General features: G+C 37.1%; 1 protein-coding gene and 1 pseudogene across 1 annotated transcript in view; both read left to right on the top strand.

Annotated features, from left to right (window-relative positions):
• Positions 1-19,834, top strand: part of PCSK2 (proprotein convertase subtilisin/kexin type 2) — a 246,318-nt gene that overhangs the window by 41,334 nt on the left and 185,150 nt on the right. The window lies entirely within an intron of this gene.
• Positions 8,623-10,058, top strand: LOC120611882 (NADH dehydrogenase [ubiquinone] flavoprotein 2, mitochondrial-like; annotated as a pseudogene).

The raw sequence follows: 19,834 nt of genomic DNA, 5'->3' as shown, positions 1-19,834 counted from the left end.
TAAAGAATAGGATGTTTTTTATCTTCATATTTGTTAACTCTAAAATGGTAAATTTTAAGGTTTTGAGATACAACACTAAGAAACGTATAGAAATTCTCCAATTTATCTTCCAAATGTTTCCTTGAGAAAAAAAAGGAAGCAGATAAATTTTATTATATTTTACTTATTAAAAACCACAAGCATGGTAAGTTTATTATAAATATTTATAGCAAATACATTAGTATTTTATATTTTTATTCCAGAAGTCATTCATGGCTTCATCTTTTTTTTTCTTCATCTTTTCATTTCCCTGTAGCATGAGTTGGAGCAACAAATTATCCCATGCTCAAATGGAGGATCAAAGAGGTAGACGTGTACTTGAGTCACACATGAGTTTGTGAAAGCTCAAATAAAAAACTCAAGTCCCCGATACTGGTGACCATCTTTTTCAACCTGGATTTAGCTCTCCTGGTTACAGAAGGAAGAGCCCACTTGGAATTGGGATTCTCACAGGGAAAGAATCATTTGTGATGAATTATTGTAACAGCCCGGTGGTCCATCAAATCTGTACAAGTATAGAGTTGACCATTGATGGAATTTGAAAGTGGAATAAAATTTCTTTAACTCTTAGGGCCTTAGAGGTACAGATTAGCCAGAATTCCTAAGACAGCCTCCTTTATTAGCTAATAAATGTTCATGGGTACCTCTGCCATGTCTAATCCAAACAGAGAAATAAACTGGAGACATATGGAACTGATGTTGATGCTAGATAGTGAAGGAGAAGATAGAGAAGGAAAGACAGAGGCACAGGAAAACTTTTAATATAAAAAAATTTAATTGGGGGAAGTGGCTGAGATCCAACCCCACACCCAATGCTGCAACTCCCACCCACCTCCCAAAAGTTATCTCAATATCGCTTGAACCATGTGACCCCATCAGTGACCTGGACATTTCCTATTCTGTAAATAGTTCAATTATATATGTATATATATATATGTATATATATATATATGTATATATATATATATATACACACACACATACATATATACATATATATAAATTGGGGACCATATTGCCCACCCTGAAGGAGCAAATAACTCCAAAAGGAATATGTGGCAAAGTTAAGCAGATATCATTTCTTCCTCCCTTCCTCTGGTTTTCTCTCCCTACTCCTCTCTACCTTATTTCCTCTCCTAAAGAATCCACAAGCAGCAAACACACACTTTAGAATGTGCTGTGTGTCTCTATAAACACAAGTGAATACATGTACTGTGAAATTCATTAGGAATGTATTTGAGCTCATACACCTCTATTCCCAGCCAGCCAGGTAGTTTCTCTCTGCACATTAGTGAGGAGAAAGCAAGGACACAGTCCTTTAACTATTGTACTCGTGACATTTCCACAAGAAACAGACCACTGAATCAGAGGAGAACAGACAGGATCACTCCAGGACTTCTTGCTTTAATTTGATAACAGTTGTAAGAACAGTGAATGTGTGTCGAATGCTGCCGTTTTAGTGTGGATCCCTGCAAAAAGCAGACCCTGAAACAAGGACTTGGAAGAGGGTTGCTTATTTGGGAGGCTGATTCTAGGAAGCACAAGAGAAAGAGTGGAAAGAAAAGGGAGTGAAGAAAGCAACTAGAGGGTGGATTTTTTTAGCAGGTTTCTATTATAGGCACCCAAGGCTCAGTCCCACTGGGGACTCTGAAGGCATCAGTAGAATGTGCCTCAGTGTTGTCCCACAAGGAATGAGGTTGCTGGCTCTGTCTCTCCTTTTTGAGTTGACCTGGATGTTAAATCCCTGGCACTTCTGGGCTGCCCTGTTCACAGACTGAACAAATGTCAGGATGCCAGAGAAAGTCCTCTAGCAAAGAGGTGATGATGGAGATGATTGATGTGAGAAGGGAAGGTATCAGCAGTGACAGGTGGACTCAGAAGGGGGGCTGAGAGAATATGGGGACAACAACAGCTATTGCTGCAAATCCTACAACCCAATGCTGTGTGAAGGATTTAAAAATATATGATCTCATTAAACCTTAAATGTTTCCTGTGAATTAAATGCTGTCAGATTTCATTTCCTACAGATGAGGAAATGAAAGCTTAGAGAGACTCATGATGGTCAGAAAGTTCCGTGATTTGTAAGGGGTCTTCACCACTACACAGTGCTGTTCTGTCACTGGTTTGTATTTCATAAATTAATTTCCCTGCTCCTCTACACAAAGAAAATTATAGATCAGAAAGAATTCAAAGGTAACATTGATTCAGCACTTTGCTTTAAAGCTTTAAAATATAATTTTACCATGGAGACAAAATAAACCCAGAGAGATAAGTGACTTCTCTAGGAGCATACAACCATAATTAATGGGAAGGAAATAAAACTCATGACTCCTCCTCTCAATACCAGATCTGATTTAAATAAAAAGCTAAACGAGGATTAATACTGCTCATGAATTTGTGATTCTTTAAAATATTGTTCTTGCTAATTAAAAATAGAATTCCCTAAATCAAAAATAGCAGAGTGAAAAAAAGTGAAATTACATCATTAGTTTATGTAATTTCAACAAACTCAGCTATAAAAGGAGGAGGAAATAATAACAAGGGAGGGCGCATTCTGCTCAACCAGCTCACACCCCAAAGTGGTGGTGCAGGACTAAAGTCGCTGAGTGTGCAATCAGCCTCCTTCCCTGTTGCTTCCCACAGTGGGGGCATGTCATCTCTATGGGTGAGAGACTCTAGCACTTAAAGATAATGCTTTTGATATAAAATATTTCTTAACACAAGCCAACTTCTTCATCTGCTGTGAGAATAAGAAGACAAGACAAGATTCTTTGTGGAATGGAAATTCCACACACTTGTGATGTATTGAGACACAATATATCCATTTCCAACTTCCCTAGGAAATTTTCAAAGTTAATTTTGACCATGCATAGTTTCCACTTTACTCATTTCAGAGCTGATTCCTACAGTGTGATTCCTCTATGAAAAAGGGACCAAGTATGATATCTTAGCTTGTATTTCCTGGAAACAGACTCTGAGCTGCATGTATAAAAGATGTTTCTAAGGATGCTAGTTGCACACATGATTGAGAACAGCATTATCTCATGTGGCTCCTTCCATCTTCCAGCTAACAATATGCATCAAGTTTTTCCTGTGCTTCACATTCCTCTGCTTCCTCTTCTGATGAAGGGGTTCATGTGAATCCATTGGGCACACCCAGAGAACCCAGCATAATCTCCCTCTCTTAAAGTAAGCAGATTAGTAACCTTAACTGTATCTACAAGTTCCCTTTTACCCTGTGATCTAACAAAACCATGAAAATAACACCAGGGCCTGGAGACAATGGGGGTCAAAATTCTGCCCTGAGCCCGGACCTTTCTGGAAGAACTGGCATGCCTTCTAGGGTCAGCAAGTTCTCCCTAGGCACACCTGCTTCCCCTCACTGCCATCTTCCAGGGACTGCATTTAGCTCAGATGAAACAAATCTGTAGGCACATAACCTTAACCACACATCGAGTTCAAATGGTGAAGCTGAGAGACCCATGTGAAACAGATTCTAACTTAGATTCCCAGCTTGTGACCAAATTCATTTTCTAGACATCTCATAAAGAGGTGGGCTCAGCAGGTGTAAACCTTGCATGGGATATAAATTTTGAGAATGACTTGACAGCATTAGGAGAAGGAAAAATGTACTGAAGGAGGAAGCAGGGGCGAAGTGTCTTCAATAACGTTTCAACCTGTGGGAAAAGCTCATCTGCCCTAATCTTCTGGTTTTATTATGCAGCAGGGAGTGACTTTCAGTATCTCCTCTGGGTATTGCAGATGTGCCTGGCTTTCTGCCTCAAAGAGCTGCTGCTAGTGCTATAATTAACTATTTGTAGGGAATAGAGAAGAATTATTTACTATGAATTCAGAAAAGCACAGTGAAAGCTGCTAGTGAGTAAGCCTGGCTTTTTCTAGATGTTGTGAGCACATCTTTAAATGATTACTCTACTGTTCATGGTGCCATGCTTACTAAAAGAAAAGGGACTATTCTGGGAGACACCATTTCAGCCCGGAGATCTCTGAGGAGTTTTAACTTTCACTGGGAGATTTTTAACAAGCCCTAGTGAGGAGAAAAGCAACACCAAGAGAAGAAAGTGGTTTTGTGTGATCTTTATAATCCACAAGATGAAATGAAAATAAACATTTTCTGCATTTCTTATTAAACTCAATATAACTCCGTTCCCTAGTTGCATGCTAGCAAACCATATGTTCATTCAACAAATATTTATTGAGCTCAACTACATGCTAAGAACTATTCTACATACTGTGACACAGCAGGGAACAAAGCAATGCCCTCATTCCATGAAGTTTATATACTAGCAGGAATGAAGGACAGAGACAAAAACAAAACAAAACAAACAACAACAACAGATGAATAAAGCAAAGTTTGAGGAAGAGAGAGTGCCAGAGAGGGGAGTTTCCATTTTATAAAAAGAATTCTGGGTTGGGGACTTTGGTAAGGTGACATTTAAACATAGACCTGATGGAGGTAAAGAATTTATCCATGTGGCTGTCTGGAGACAGGACGTTACCAGAAGAGGAACCTGCAAGGGGAAAGGCTTAGTGTCTAGAGCATACTTGATGCATTTGTGAAGAGCAGAAATGCCAGTGAGACTGGAAAGATGTAAGCTGAGAAGAACGGAGAAAGAAATGAGGTCAGAGAGGAACGAGGGAACAAGACCATGGAGGACATTACAAGTCAGGGTAAGGACTTTAGATCAACTCTGAATGAGATGAGATTTTTCTGCCTCAGAGTGAAGAATAGACTATAAGGTGAACATGGGGGAAACATGAGCAGAAACCAGGGAGATCAGTGCAAGGTGACAGCAACATTCCAAAAGCAAAAGGCTTAGGCCAGGGTAGAAGTTGGTAGAGGTAATGAGAAACAAGTCAGATTTGAAGATATATTGTGAAGACAGAGCCTTAAAATTTACTGATTCACTTGCTGATGAGTCAGATAAGGAATGAGAGAGAAAGAGTGAAGGCAAAGGTGACCCCCAAAGTTGCTAGTCTGAGTTACTACAGCATGGAGACAGCATTCACATAGCTGGAGAAAATGGGTGGGGGGAGACAAGTTAGTACGAAGTGGGTAGGGAATCAAGAGTTTAGTTTTAAGCATGCTAACATTTGAGATTTGAATTTAGTATCCAAATGGAGAGGTAAAATAAGCAAATGGACTTCAAGATCTAGGATAGAGGTCACAGTTATAGACTTATACTGGGGTCACTTACCTATTGATAACTTTTATATCATAAGACTAATTGAGATCATCTAAGAAATGAGTATAAATAAAGAAGATAAGCTGTGCGACTGAGCCCTAGGGCCTGCTTACATTTAGAAGTCTGGAAGATGACTGGGACCAGTAAAGGAGACAGAAATGACAAATAATGTAGGAAGAGCATCAAAGGTCAAGCAAAAACTAATCTAGTCAGTGAGTCCTTTCTCATTGACATTTTACCAGAGTAACTTGCTCATCCCTATAACTATTTCTTACTAGAACCACTTAGAGATATCAATAAAATGTTGCTTCAGTTTTTCCCTGACTGATCTATTTTTTTCTCCACGGGTATTGAAATTCATGGTGCACATATGAGTTTATGAAATAAAAATGGTGGCATGAATTTTATCTCAACCAGACACTGCTGTGTCTGGACTGGGCGGTGTGCTTTAAAGCAGGGAGTCACACTGGACTCCAAATGAATGAAAATCAAGCCCTTAAAGCCTCAAGCCCAAGTAGGCAACATCTCAGAGCCAAGACCTGGTTCTGGGAGCTGCTAGACAAAGATACTCAGAAACAGCCTCTGTTTGACATAGCAAGAGAAGAATCTGAGTTGAGCACTTTATTTTAATTTTAAGGAACTTAAATTTAAAAGCCATGAGAAAGATCAAGCTGACTGTAAACCAGAGGAAGAACTCTTAATCTCCAAGTAAAAAAAATAAAAATGCAAGCTGTGTTGATTCAATCCTGATCACATTTTCAAGAATTTCAGAAAGATAGAGTTCTTAAAATAATTTCCCATTAAGACTCAAAATCTATCTTCAAAGTAATTTCTCATTCCTTAAGCCACTGCTCCAAAATGAATTTTATTCAAAGCTTAGCTGAAGGGAACTATCAATGTTCCTTAATGATGACATATATAAATGGTTAAAATAGATATGTCTATCTACTACTAAATTTTTCTGAGATGTTTTGTGAGGCAGACAGATTTAGAGTTGGATATGCCTCAGAAATATTTTTTAAAAAACACTCTTTAAAACTCTCTTCTGGTTTTTTAAACTGGTTTAGCCATTTTCCCTCTGCGATGCCCATTGACATGTTTGTGATCACATCTCCATCTATAAACAGTCTTCATGCTCTTAAATCCAAGCCAAGAGTATTTTGAAAATTAGTGGAATTGAATTCCTACTATTTCCAGTAGTTTCAAGCCCTTGTGGGTTGAAGAGAGACTACGAATGAAGCCAGGTCTAGAACAAGTAAACAGCAGTTAGACAAAGAGATTCATGTCTAAATAACAACCCAATTGCTGGAGTTTATTTAATTGGTTTCCCATTATTTGTACTGAAAATGTTTTGTTTTTCACTCTCTCTAAGTATGTCCTATTTAGCAATAAAGAACTTATTGCCTGAAAGAAAACAGGTAAGGCAAAACAATTTTCTATTTTCCATTCCCCTTGAAAAGGGAAAGCAGCACACCCCACATAAAAAAAAATTGCTTAATGGATGTTAGTTTGTAAGGACACCTTAGAGAAATGACAGAAGAAAGCCCTAACAAAGAACAGAAGAAAGTCAAAGCAACTCAAATCGATTGTGTCAAAAGAAAATCAAATAATTGTCTACTAAGAAGAAAAAAAGCAAAATGGAGAGAGTGAAACTGGAGGTCGTTCTTGAATTCTAATACTAGCTCTGACACCAATAAATCATGTTTCCTTGAACAAACCATTTTATCTCCCAGTCTTTATTTTTTTTTTTATCTATACAGTGAGGAGTGTAGCCTAGTTATTCTCCAAAATGCCCCTCACATCTTAATAACTGAGATTCTAGGGGCAAAGTGAAGTTCCCCCAACTGGTTAATGCCAATGCTAGGACTGAAACCCAAATATTTCCACTAGTTTGTGATCCTTCCTTTGCACAGCTTTATTTTCATCTGAAAAATAAAATTTTTCTTTAAACCAATACTCCAAAGTGCTTAAAAGAAATATCATTTATGTTAGTATCCTCATAATTTAAAAGAGAATTTCAAATCTTGTGTTGTTCAAACCAGTCCTTCAAGAGCCCTAAAATTTTATTTTTTGTCTCAAGAGAAATGTTAGATTATGAGGTAGAGGTCATTCATCCACTTTAAAGGTAATAGTTCCTTTGTCATGTTTAATAAATTGAAATTTGGCATCAGATTTCATTTGACAAGTGGCTACGGAGGATTGGAGGTATTTCGACTAAAAAAAAAAAGTTCAGAAACCACTGATTTCTCAATAGGTCCTGTTCTCCTACCCAGTCAAGTGGTGTCTCTAACAAGGATCACAAACTGAGCGCCTAGAGAGGCCAGGCAAATAAGTTACACATTGAGGTGGGTTGGATGTAAGCAAAGCAGCAATTCAAGAGGACAAATGAGAACATTATCTTCTTCCTCTAGGCGGAGAATACAATAGGAAGTAGAGGGGACTGTGGAGAACCAGAGATTACACACCTTGTCAAAAGAAGGAAAAAGAACTTCTTCCCCAACTGATTGTTAACCCATAAAAATGGAGGCTCATGGTTGCCAGATTTCCAAATTTTTCAAGAAAACCAGAAAATACCAATCTTGTCCAAAATATTTGTGTTTTTAAAAAATATTAGTGACTAAGTCAAAATTTTTTAACACACTAGAAAGCTAAAGAAGATGTGTCAACAGAACAAATTTGTCCATGGAGGTCATTTTGCAATCCCTGTTCTAATACCTCTCAAGACAGGATGACCTTTATATCTGGCAAGACACCTTTATAACTAGCCCCTGACTTCACTGTTTGTGAAAGTCGTCCACATAGAAGTTCTTCCTTAAAGCTACTTCCTTAAAGTGTTGGTCCACAATCCAGGTGTTGCTTTTTGGGGCCAAATGATTTCATTCTCCATGTTAGAGCCCTTCGAACACTTGAAGATAGTTATCATGCCCCATGGATCTTCTTCAGAGTAGAGATTCCTGATTCTTTCAGATGTTTTAATTTGGTGCTCATTTCTTGTGCTTTCCTGATCTCTTGAAACATTGTCTGAGAACTATACACACTGTCCAGCTACAGTCTGATGACCTCAGAGTTTCTCATATTTTGAAAGCTGTTCTTCTGTTAACACACCGTAAGATCACTTTAGCCTTTTTTAGAAGTGATATATCTTGTTATTCACTAATACTGACCCTACAGCTAGCCAAAATGTCTAGGTTCTTCTCAAATATTCTGTGAATCAATTCATCTTTGGAGGATGAGGGTATTGGTCCTAAAGCAAGGACTTAGATTTAATTTTTGAATATTTTATCTTGTTAGAGTCCATTTTGACCTGTCAAGATTTTATTGGATTCTCATTCAGTCTCCTTCAGCTTCCTGTCATCTATGATTTTGATCAACATCCTTAACCAGTTCTTAATAAAAAGGTGAAATAGGACAGAAAAAAATGGCAAAGCTCAGATCCTTTTGTCCAGGAAGATATAATCGATTCATATAGACTCTAAGGAGTATCTCACACTGACTCCATATTGAAAAGAAAGTATAAAGCACCCAAAATTAAAAAAAAAAAATCCACATCATTCAGGTTAAATGAAAAACAGTGTCTCACCAGGGAGGCTATTTGAAGACTGGGTTTATATGGCTTAACTGCATTATTCTGAATCTAGTTGATTTGTTTGTGTACACTACTCTCTGAGCAATCAGTTTATTTGCCATGGAGCAATCTAATTCAGTCATTCACATGACCAAAATCACCAGACCAACCAGTTTTCGATCTGGTCTTTTAAAGTAATTTGAATTCAGTTGATAATTTGTCCACACATCTGTAACTGGTTGATGTTTAATCATAAAATATTTTAATCAAAGAGCCACAATCAATGAGTAATCATTAGTTCTAATCATGAGAGTACCGGGTGGCACTCAAGTGTGGACCAAATCAAATTTTTCTAAAACTTAATAAAGTGATTCCTTTTAAATGAATAAGTCGTGATATAATAGAACTAGACACCACGTGTCCCAGGCTCGCTTGGGATTCTTGCCTGGCTCCACTGGGAAAGGCCAACAGTTTGGCCCACCATGTTCTTCTCAGAGGTGCTCCAAGCTCAGGTGGCTGGCCTCACCACCCAGTGGAGAAGACATATAAGGAATTTCTGTAAGACAATGGTGCAAAATGGAGCTGGAGGAGCTTTATGTGTTCACAGAGATACTCCTGAGAATAACCCAGATAGATAGTCCATTTGATTTCACACTGGAAACTATAACAGGATAGACGCAATTGTAAAAAGAAAAAAAGAAAAGAAAACCTATCCAGAGGGCATAAAGCAGCAGCTGTGCTTCCAGTCCTGGATTTAGCCCAAAGTCAGAATGGATGGCTGCCCATCTCTGCTATAAACAAGGTTGCAAAAGTTTTACAAGTACCACCAATGAGAAACTATGAAGTAGCAACCTTTTTATACAATATATAATCGAAAATCAGTTGGAAAGTATCACATTCAGGTCTGCACTTCTACACCTTGCATGCTTTGAAACTCTGATTGCATACTGGAGGCCATTCAGAAAAAGCATGGAATAAAGTTTGGGGAGACTACACCTGACAGACTTTTCACTTATTGAGGTGGAATATTCAGGGGCCTGTATAAACACACCAATAGTTCAAATAAATGACAACTGCTATGAGAAACTGACACCTAAGGACATCGAATGAATTATTGATGAGCTTGAGGCTGGCAAAATTCCAAAACCTGGGCCAAGGAATAGACACTTCTCTTGTAAGCCAACTGGGGCATTACCTCTTTGACTGAGCCACCCAAAGGACCTGGCTTTGGTGTGCAAGCTGGCCTTTAATTTATATCACAGGAGAAATAAAATATGACTCTCTTGTCTACATACATTTTTAATATTGTTCATTTCAATCTGTGAACATGTTGGTGGTAACCTAACAAGTTGCGGCTATAAGTACCATGTCAAAACTTTAGAGCTCCATTTTAAAGGCTACCGCTATCTATGGCTAAACATGAAGACATTATTCTATAATCTAGCTAACAGTTACTCCAACATCACCCATTTTCAACTGCCAGGTCACTTTTATCAGTAATGATGTTATTGTGAAATAAAAATTCTGTCAAATTAAAAAAAAAAAAAGACATCTCAGAAATAGACTAATTCAGCCAAGGATCATATTCTCCATGACTAAGATGTAACTTACCATTTGATTTCTATCAGAGCATTCAAAAATTTTTTCTACCACTTACTCATGTGACCTGGGCAAGTCACTTAACTTTCACTAATTGCTTCTATTTTATCATCTCTATCATTAAATAACAATGAAAGTCCAAATGTCTGGAAATAAATTGCTTTAATTTTTGATCTCTATCATGAAATCACAATGAAAGTGCAAATGGTCTACAAATAAATGCCCAAGACTTCAAAGCTAGATGGATAATTTCATCTTTGAAAGTATATATTAGCTTCATAAATATGTTATAACTTTTGCCAGAGCAGAAAAGGTGACAGTGTCATCTACTTCTTTTGCATTTTCTCCTACTTAATTCTGTACTTATTCTCCTTGCCTGCCTCTACTCCATGAAAAATTTTAGTGTGAATTAAAACAGTGTTCCTCAAACTGTACGAAGTTGGGTCCTTGCATTTCCTAACAGAATGTCACGAATAATAAAAATATTAGTTAAGATAAAGGAGACTGTGTTAAGATAAAGTTAACCCCCAAGTCTCAATGGTTTAATATACAGATGCTTACTGTCTGTTCATGTTACAAGTCCAGCATGAGTTGGTGTGCACTCTGATTAACGTTATCTTTCAGTCACTGATTCTGTTGAATATTCCAACATTTTGAGATGCCTTTATCCTAACATATGTCTTTCAAGGCAGTGGAAGAGAAAGGGGATGAGGAAGCATGACGAGCTTAATCCATTCTTAAATGCCTTATCTTGGAAATGACACATATCATTTCTCCTCACCACCATTGGTCACAATGCATATCACAATATGAAAAAGCTGAGAAATGTTGTGTTCGTATGTATTCAGGAAGTAGAGACAAACTGGATATGGGAAATAGTAAAAGTCCTTTGCACACTCCTTTTTATTCAAAACAATTATATATATATGTGTATATATATATATGTATGTATATATATACATAACAAAACAATTATATATATATATAATATATATATATATATATATATGCATGTTCTATTCTTATGGGTGATTCCTTGGAACTGAGACTTTCTCATAAGCTCAGCACTCATGTTTATAACTATATTGGCAGCAATTACTACTATGCAATCTCTGGCTAGTGAGAAAGGATGCTGGATTTGTTACAAACTGAGGCACTTATATTTTGCTAAGATGGTTGAACCAACATTTCTCATTATGTGTGGTCTTCTGCAATGTGATCTGACCCCTTCTCTATCAATAGGTAGAGTCAATTTCTCTATCCAGGCTCTGTGACTTTTGGTCCAGTAGAATGTGGTAGGGATGATGCTGTGACTTTTCCGGGTATAGCCCTTTCCTCACCCAGTGGCTTCTACTCCTGCGTCTTGGGACCCAACTGCCATGTAGGAAATGTGACTACCCTGAGAACAAGCCAGATGGAGAGGGTGATGTGCTGTGAGGAGAGAGAGAAGACAATGAGCACCAAGACAGTAGACATAGGAGTGAAGAAACCATTTTGAAAGTGGATCTTTAAGCACTAGCCACTCCAGCTTCTGCTACCTGTAGGCAGCCACCCCGTCATGTCTACTCTGAATTTCTGACCCATGAGATCGTGAGCCAAATAGAATAATTATTTCAAGCCACTAAATTTTGGGGTAGTTTCTTATGCAGCAATAGATAATCAGAAGGTAAATGAATTTTCCTACCAGTGCAAATGGGAATGAGTGATGGAGAACAGAGTCACGGCATGGAGTATTTAAAATGAACAGACAGGCTGAACACTGAAGACACTGCACTCCAGTATAGCATATTCTCAGGATCTTTTAGTCAATGTTATTTCTTTGGCTATTATTGATTTTTGTGATATTGTTTATATTTAACTTGTAAATGTGCTTTGGTTTTATAGTTGTGTAGGAGCTATAAACATTCAGAGTTGCTGCCAAGTTTTATTTTGTGCATATTGTAAATAGCATATCAATATAGGGAGACCAATGAAAAATGATTTTCCTTTTTCTTATAAAAGAGTCCATTCCTTGTTCAGGTTTATTCAAGTCTAAGAAATGAATGAAACTGAAAAAGATCTCAAAGAGGCGGGCTTCTTCTAAGTGTAAACTTCAGAGTGAGACAAAAGCAAAATGTCCCTTGCAAGGCAGTGACATCAGTGGGTGCTACATGAGGAACCATGCGAGGAGACACATGAGGAGCTATATGTGTGGTGGAGAGTTGAGGGAAGAATCAGGAGTTATGAGTTCTAATCACAACTCTGTTATTTTATTATCTGTAGATTACAGAAAACCACTTTGCTTTTATGGTCCTTAGTACTACCCACCTCCAACTGTGAAGTGATGAATGACATCAGCCCTGCTCATTTCATGGAGTTTCTGTGGCGATCAAATAAGATGGTAGAAGGGAGGTTCTTTGAAAATTGAAATGTTACTGTTGTTCATAAAGATTCAGAGTATTTTAAGTTTTATGCTGAAAAATCTAAAAATAACTTGACTAAAAATTTATAGGAAGTGAGTTTTAAAGAACCTCAAGTAAAACTATTTTTAAAATTCAAACCAGTGCCTTATCAAATAGCAAATTACATTGGATTTAAATTCTCTTTTAAGCACGGGGAAACTTGCAGTCTGCTGGGATCTTGGTCTGGAAAAAGAATTGTTGTCCCTCTCTGAATTCCTGGTACCTCTTCATCTGTCTGGAGTGCTGGCTTGTGGCCAAGTTTATGAGCTTTGGATAGGTTCAGATTTTAATCTCAGGTACACCACTCCACTTTCCAACAGTATAAGTTTAAATAAACTACTTAACTTCTTATAGCCACATCTATAAAATGTGGCTAATAATACTACCTATCTCCAGTGTTGATGTGAGCATTAAATGAGATGATGCTAAAACTAAGTGATAAGAAAATGATATCCATGATTATTAATATTTTATTTTCTAGCATATAATTACATAGTGACTGATATTGATTTCTGAAATTTACCTGAGCTAGCACTTTTATTCACTTTTGTCCTCTCATAACTTTACACACATTATAAACGCACCACATTTAGTTATGAGTAGGTGATTTTATTTTCACTGTAATTCTGCCAAAATAATACAGCTTTTAAATTTAAATGTAAGACTTAACATTAAAGATAGCAATCTTTTGCCCCACCTCTCCCAAGTGTCAGTCCCTCAGAGGCATTATTCATTGATTTTTAATTGTTCATTATGTTATCGCAACATTTTAAAATAATATGTGTTTGCTGAATTACGTTGATTTTTTTTTTTCATTTCAGTTGTAGTCAATTGGCTTTCTTATATGGAAGTTGAGAACTTAATTTCTCAAATACAACCAGTCATATACACACAACGTATATATTTCTTTCAGCTTTGAATGTAGTTATATCACAATATGGGACTAAATTAATATTCAGTGTTTATATAAGTAATAAGTTTATCCACTTATTATGCCAATTACATCTCCTTTCTCAAACGGCTCCCCATCCCCTCCCCTGGAATTTGCAATTGCCTTATTTTCCATTTTCTTAATTTCCCGAGTTCCTATGTCTAATTTTCTCCCTAAACTGTCCAATAGTTGTCTGTCTCCTCTTAATATAGTCAAACACATATGATAAATGATCAGTTTCTTTATTGAGTTGAGTCATCCATTCTGGAGCCACCTCATGATAGATATTGTATCCATTCTGGAGCCACCTCATGATAGATATTGAACCCACCTCATGGGTTTTCTATGTAGTGATTGCTCTCTGAACCAGCTCTCACCTCTTACTTCATCATCATTCCAGGAATTACCTTTTGCTGCCAGTATTGGATCCCTCTTCCCTAGATCTCATACATTTGTTTTCCTCAGTTTAGTCCTTTATTCTGAATGAGAATGTCCCTCATGGGACATGATATTTCTAAGGCTTTTATTCTACATTCGACTTCACTGATAGCTTGGCTGGTTATAGATTATTTGGTTAGAAATAAACATCTCTCAAAATTGTTGCTGTATTATCTTGGCTTATAGCAATGCCACTGAGGATCTAATGATCATTCTGATTCCTGTTTGACACATGATGAATCCCTTCAATCTGGAGATATGCATCCTTCACTTCTGGGACATATTCTTTTATTATTATTTTGATATCTTTATTCTCTGTTTTCTATTTTCTTAAGAATTATCAGTTAGCTGTTGGGTAAATTATAAGATTGATCTTATAGTTATCTTATTTTTCCTTTTGTGCTTTCCATATCCTTTGTCCTTTTGCTCTACGTTTTTGGGAGATTTTCTAACACACGCATACATGCATTTGTACATACATGTATATATACATATGTCATATGTGTATACATATAATTTTAAAATGTAAGACCTCTTTCTTGTTCCTCTTCCATAGCATCAAGCTCTTGTTTCATCGATGTAATTTCTGTTCTCTACAGGGTGTTTCTTCTAATTTGTTTTAAAGTTTTGTTCTACTCCTTGCATTGTCTCTGTTTTTTCTGAGTTCACTATTTTATGGGTTTTGTTATTATTTATTTGCTTAAAGTTTTATTTTAGAGTATTTACCCAAATACCTGATTATTCTTATTTGTCTATTCAAATTTAAAATTCTACTGAAACTTCTTTGTACGCAAGTGGAGACACAGCCATTTGTTTGGGTACCCCCAAATAACTGCAGGTCTTATCTCTTGAGCACATCAGTTTTCCAAAAAGAAATACACCCAGCCTGGAAAGAAAAGTGTGGCTGCTTGCACTCTAGTATCCAATCATGAGAAGAGAATTTCATAGTACAGCAGTGGTACCATTTCAATTACTCCCCCACTTGTAATATGATACTTATTCCCAACACTTTATTATCTCTAATATAGAAACTTTCTGGTCCAATTTCCAAAATAGTAACCTTAATTGTCCTTCATACAGGTTTTCAATCCTTCTCCTCCCCTTTTGATGTAGTCGGTGCCTCTAACTTTTGAGTCTTTCTGGGATTCCATAGCATATATCTTGTTGGCTTGCCCCTTGATGTGTGCTTAGGTTCCAGCTTCCCAGTACAGCTAAATCAATGACATTTGTGTGTGGTAAACAAAATGTAACATGAAATCTACCCCATTAATGAACTTTAAAGTAGATACTACAATATTGCTAACCGTAAGCATAATGTTGTTCAGCAGCTCTCTATAACTTTTCCTCTTGCTCGACTTAAAATCTATACCCACTGAATAGCAACTATCAATTTTCTCCTCTCCAGAGGCCCAGACAACCACCATTCCTCTTTCTGCTTCTATTAGTTTAGCTACTTTAGATATTTCATATAAGTGGAGTCATGCAACATTTTTCCTTCTACAAGTGGTCATGTTGTAACTTATGACAGGATTTCCTTCTTTTGAGGTAGAATAATATTTTAAGTAATGCATGTACCACATTTTCTTTATCCATTCATCTACTGGTGATCATTTCGATCATGTAAAATACGATAGATACAATATCTATCATATTGAACCAGAAGTCAAAAATATGTTGGGTCAATTATGAGTTACCAATCTGCACTTGACTGTGAGCCTCATAATGGTAGATTCTGTGACTATTTCATTATTCTCAGTACCTAACATATTGCCTTACACACAGGTGTTCAATGAATATTTGCTGAATGGATTCATGGGTTTTTGATTATTGGCATGACATTTGAGTATTCATTGACTGCAAATCTCAAAGTGTTTAAAAACCTTAAGGTATCTCAAAGTGTGTCTGTGTGGCCCATCCACATGTAAATATCCTTGCTTCCTTTACAAAGTTGTTGATCCTACTCTCAAATTGTTGATTCAAACTTCTTTAAGAAATACTTTTATATTTGGTTATTTTTAATGACACAAATAATGCATAAATGCATTTTTGTTGCTAAAAATCCAAACAAATGTAGAAGATAAAGAAAAAAAATGCCCCTGTCCCTCATCAATCTCTCTCTTCTTCCCAGAAGAAAACACCATTATCACCTTAGTGTGCAGCTTTCAGGTATTTTTCTGTATGTCTACATGTATATATGTGTACATATAGAAATTAAAGGGGGGGGGTTGTGTGTGTGTATTAACAGTTTTTTAACCAAAATGGATCATATTGTATATGCTATTTTGCAAATTCCTTTTTTTTTTTCACTTACTAGTATATTTTAGAGAACTTGACTTATAGGTACATATGCATTTACTTTTTTCTTATTAAATACTGCATAGTATTTAAAAATGTATGTACACTCTTTATTTAACTATTAACCTATTGATGGAAATCGTGTCATTTCAAACTTTTCACACATAAACAATGTCGCATGGCTCTTTGTGCACATGTGCGATTGTTTCTTTAGAATAACCACCAGAAATTCTAGCTGGCCAAATAGGTGTATTTGCAAATAAAGCACAGTAAATGATAAACTCCTAAGTCAGCAGTTTGGAAACTCTATGTCTGCTGCACAAATCAATTATTCTGATTTGCTTTTCAGTAACCTCATTGAATTATTCTCCTCTATTCACTGTACTTTAACTTGCTCAGTAGGCCTAGCAAGTACTATAAATACAACTTGTATCCAAATCAGATATCCTGCCACCTTTGTCTTCTCCCTCCTTTTCCTGGAGACTTACTTTATATCTTTTCAAAAATAATTTTAGTTGGATGTGAGGTGACCCTGGTGAAGTTCACCACCAAAGCTATTTTGGATCAAAGTTGGCACGTGATGCCCTTTTCAGTTGATTTACCATCCATGTTGACTACCCATCCACTAAGCAGATTTTGTAAGCAACTTCTTTTTATCCTCCTAACTGTGCAATGAAATTAGACTTCTCCCATACCTACAATGGCCCCTTACTGATTTTCAGCCCTCCTGAAACTCCTTCTTTATCCGAACACTTTTTCCTGACCCTGATGAAAAGTAAAGTCCAAAAGAAAAGCCTATGAACTTTGAAGTTAGGTGCTCCTGTCCCCTTGGGGACAAACCTCAGTAAGGACAGGATCTCAAACATGGGTGCTTTATACAGCTTGTTCCAACCCTTGCTCTGATACTTGTGTTCCTATGGTGATGCTGAGAGTGTCTCAAGGACCTCCCACCATTCTTGTACCAGTTCAGGGTGATGAGTCTGAGCATGCAAATGGCATGTATGATGTTTCTCTTTGTTCTAATTAATCTGTCCACTTAATGTGGCTGGAATGGTTTCTCACCCCTGGACATCATTTTATCATATACTCATCTTTACTTTGTCTGCTCCCTGTTAGTTGCTATGAATCCCTATGCATGCTATACCTATTAGCCTAATATTACAGGCCATGGCCAACTTGTACATTAAGCAGGATATTCAAGTACCTTTTGTTACAGGACTGAAGATGTCTCTGAACCCTCTGGACATTGTCCTGCCACTCTCGCCTGACTGCCATACTCGCTGCTCCTGCCTGTGGACAAAGGCTTTCTCTGGAAATTGTAGGGGAATTCTCTATTATCCTACTTGGCTACTTCTCCCATAATGTCACTTGACAATAGTAAACCACTTGACTATTGGCCTTGGATACCATCCTATTCTTGTATCTATCCTCCAACTTTGAGTTTCCCAGTGCCATGCACACAATCTGTAACAGTTCTCTCCTGCCCTGTTTTATGCTATATTACTCTGACTATATCTTTCAGGAATTTCTCGTGGTGTATGTTCCACCAAGGAAACCCTTTCTTATTCTCCAATGCAGTTAAGGATTTTTTAAAAAATCTATCATTCTGTAATATCTAAGGATTTGAAGTAGAGAGAGGAGGTGGGAAGAGGCTTTCAGTATACTATTTGTGCCAATTCCTATGTAACTTTAAGTGTGGAACATCCATTTCTTTCATTGGCTGTGCTTAGTTTTGACCCAGATATAATTGTTATCCCATGTACTGCTCTTTTATAAGGCAAGCTTACTTAAGGAAAGAAAGAGGGAGGCACCCCACTGTTGTATCAAATACTGATAAGCTTATGCCAATATAATGCCTCCTCCTCATCTTATTTCTGTAGCTTAGAATAAAAATAAAACCTCCAAAGGAGGTCTAAAGAACAGCACATTAATTAAAGGAAAGTTGGGATTTTTTTTCCTAAGAAGTGCCTAATAACTAATGGACAAGCAAAGGAGACTCATTAGTGGAAATAATTCCTTTGAAAGGGCATACATGCTGTGAAAGAAAGAACTGTTATGCCAGGCTTTTTTTTTTAATGAAGTAAGACTTTTGTCTTTTTCTTATTTATCATACAGGCTGGAGAAAATGAGTCTGAGTGAGTATTGTAGATAAACTACCATGATTTGAAGTTTATTCAGGTCTCAGGTTACCTATCTCTCTCTATTCTCAGTGACAATTTTTTTCATTCCTCATTGCCTTGCCTAAAAGATGGTTAGAATTGGGGCCTCTTTAGAAAGTTAGACCTAAATGTAACAGCTTACACCCTATTAGCCCAGTTAACTGATCAACCATTTGAACACCTTCTATGGGCCCTACTCCATTGAGCAATTGAATGGGAACCTGTTCCCTTTCCTCAGGATGCTACACTCAGACAGGAAAGGAAAAGGTGCTATGATAGGTAAATGGATGGATGGATGGATACGTGAATATACATACATATATACATACATACATAGATAAAGAGACTAGAGAAGAATTGAGTTCTAAACTCTGTAGAGACCTAAAATGAAAAAAGATATTCACAAATGAGGGTGATCAGGATGAATTTAAATACTTAGGGAAGTTTGATGGATGCCTGGAGTGATGTCTAAGATTTGCATAATAAATTGAGATCTTATCTGGAGCTCATTTGCCACCTCCCACCCGACACCCTACTGTGATGGTTTAAACAGCCTCAGAATCTCCAGAAGAAACTAGCCAATTTAACAAGCAAAAACAGCTGAACCAAATGGAAAGGATGGTGAGGCTGAGCTTCCACACATTAAGTATCCGTTTATTAGACGAGGCCTAATTTCTAGCTCTCTATCAAGCTAGAATAAGACCACCATACGATTTTTAGGGTAAGCATTTTTGACAGGTGCTTAAGGCTTCAGTTTCTTGGCTGAAGAATTAAGTCATTACCTATCTTCTCATGCTAAGGAAAGAGGCAGAAGACAATTAGATTTCAGATGTAGGCACTGCCAGTTGCTTACCCCATCTAAATTAGTGGCTACACTTAGACTAGGATCAGCTATCATAGAAATTACTCATCTACTTTGCTTCTATTCAAGCCTCTCTTCATGGGCACAGATGAACAAATGAGTCTCACAGAAGTTTTTGACTTTTCTGAGATGCCCCAGTTTATCACTGCTAGAGCTATGGCTGGAATTCACCTCTTGCATTTCTAATGCATGTGGCCCATCCACATTCTCCTCTGATATTTAGATCTTTGACAGGCATCCATGAAGCCCTGGCTCTCTTGGGCATCTTATAGTAAGTATCAGCTCCACCCCACCATCACCA

This window comes from Pteropus medius, unplaced genomic scaffold, assembly GCF_902729225.1.
Source record: "Pteropus medius unplaced genomic scaffold, Ma_sr-lr_union100, whole genome shotgun sequence".
In the NCBI taxonomy this organism is placed as follows: Eukaryota; Metazoa; Chordata; class Mammalia; order Chiroptera; family Pteropodidae; genus Pteropus; species Pteropus medius.
Note: the sequence above shows the minus strand (reverse complement) of the source record. Positions and strands in the feature narration are given on the sequence as shown.